Genomic DNA, 2,347 nt, shown 5'->3' with positions numbered 1-2,347 from the left:
TTATTTAAAGCCTTTAATAGCTAGCATATCCTGGTTGCCTGGTCTGATACTGTCTGCTTTCCATTGCAAATAAAAGGTATGTTGGATATAGAGCAGTAGCCTAGTACAGGAATTGCTTACCATAATTCCCTACTTTTCATAGGGATAGGCCACTTCATTTGCAACTACTAATACAACTAGTTTGGTTTAGATCAGTCTTAAGTGGACAAGAGCTCATGTGCTAGCCAACTGCATCACCTAGCTTCACTCCGAAGAATCTTCAGAGCCCTGTTTTTCCTGACATCAGTACTTATATTCCTTCAAGGTGAATGCTTCTATCACTCCTACTCACCTGGTGGCTCACCAATGATACTATAAATAATTCAAACACTTTTGATATATTCAGAGTTAAAGAAATTTCTCACCTTAAAAAACAGTATCAGTGTTCACAAGTGTGTAACAGAACTTACTTTGCCCTTCCATTACTCTACCTAACACAGACTAGTGTGACCTTTTAGCCCATGGATACTTCCTGTAACTCTTGGGTGACATTAACCGGGCATAACCTGTTGTTTTGATTCATTATGGTGTGGAGCAACATTAATTAAAACAAACCTCAGGAGATACGAGCACCACCACTTACTGTTACTGTGCCTGAGAAGTTAAAAGTTCCCTTTTCCAACCATATTTCCCATTCTAAGGGTGTTTTAAAACAGGCTGCCTGTGATCTCTGACTTCAACCAAAATTGCACTGACTTTGAAATGAGAACTGGCACATTCCCACTAAGTTTCAAGTCTGACAAAAGCATGCTTTCTGCAGTTTTTAAACTCAAGTACTGGAAAGGGAAGCAACACAGCAGACTCTGTAAACACCTGCATAAAGGCATTGTGGTGTGGTTTTTAATCATTTTCTGACCCCATCTAGCTTCACTGTTCTGAAGAGGAGTGAGAGCAGAATCAAGAAGCCTTACCTAAGCCTCAGACTAAAGAGTAATATGAATGTGGCTACTGCAACCCTCTGATGAGCAATCTGGGCCATAGTCCTTTGCAACAAATTTGCCCAGTGCCCCTGAAGACAGAAAGCTCAGTGAAATTCACACATGAAATCTAAGCACATGACCAGTTCCAGCCAACCTATGTAGGCAGCCAGAAAAATAAGCTAGGAAAAAACAAAGGGCCTCCTGGGAACTTCACAGCCTGTTTTGTAAGGTGTCCTACGTCCCTTCTTCTCTGTGTCTCCTAGACTGGTACTTCTGACCCAGTCTTTGCCCTAGAATAAAAGGTACATCCCTCTTTTATAGAAAAGCTGTGGACAGAGCACCATATTTCTCTTACAGCAATGACACCTCATTTTGTATGGTTCTAGGGCACGTTAGAACTCAGCAGTGGCCAAGCCACTGAAACGCTGCCCTTGCTAAGTCACATGACAGAGTCCTTCATTACTAACTGCACTTAAACTAATACAGAAACCATGAATAGGAAAAGAGTTCCTTAGTCTGAAAGGAGCTATGAAAACAATCAAAAAGGGAAGGTTTGTGCCCTTATTTTGACAGGATACACTATGAAAGTCAAAGCAAGCTTACTGGTCCAAAGAATTTGTACCCTTTTCTGCATCGCTTGCTTTTAAGATTTATCAAAATGTGTTCCAAGAGCAGAAGATATTAAATTTCTTTTTCATGTGTCACACAATCTCACTCTTAGTTTCTGTCCAGTGTCCACAACATTCTCATACAGGAGCAATTTTGGCAATTGTGTTTTGTTCCCTATTCCTTGATCTTATTTGATTGCTGCCAGGCTTCATCAGACATCCCCTACGGATAAAGCAAAGTAGTGCATTATATAAGAGGCTTGGGCTACAACCTTTGCTCACACCCCAGCAGCACCAAATGCAGTATGACCACTGCCAAGAACTGGTGACCAAATCTGTACCAGCCTTGCACTACAGTATATTAACAAGTAAGGAGAAGCAAAATAAACCAAGACAACAGTGGTATGGAAGAAAAATAAACAACTTGGAAGAAAGCATGAAGACTACAACAAACGATCAAGAAAGTTGTACTGGAAATTATTTTTTTATTGTTTTTTTAAAGAAATACAAATCTTCTAACAGTGCTAAGTTAGTGAACAATTAGAGTACCACTTGGCTGCAGGCCTCTGAAATGTTTCAGCTGGTGAAAGTATGAGTCACCTCTTTAAGAAGAAAAATAATTGAAACTGGAAACATCACTGGACCTATCCAATCTCAAAAGTCTTGTGCTCCTTTCTCTTCTCTATTTAAATTTAAATTAATTAAATTAAAATAATTTATATTAATTGTAAAAAATAATTAAATAAAAATAAATTAAAACTTAACATTTTCCTGCTGCCT

The sequence above is a fragment of the Myiozetetes cayanensis genome, unplaced genomic scaffold (assembly GCF_022539395.1).
Source record: "Myiozetetes cayanensis isolate MyiCay16 unplaced genomic scaffold, myiCay2020 scf4, whole genome shotgun sequence".
NCBI lineage: Eukaryota > Metazoa > Chordata > Aves > Passeriformes > Tyrannidae > Myiozetetes > Myiozetetes cayanensis.
The sequence above is the reverse complement of the archived record's forward strand: the minus strand, read 5'-3'. Positions refer to the sequence as shown.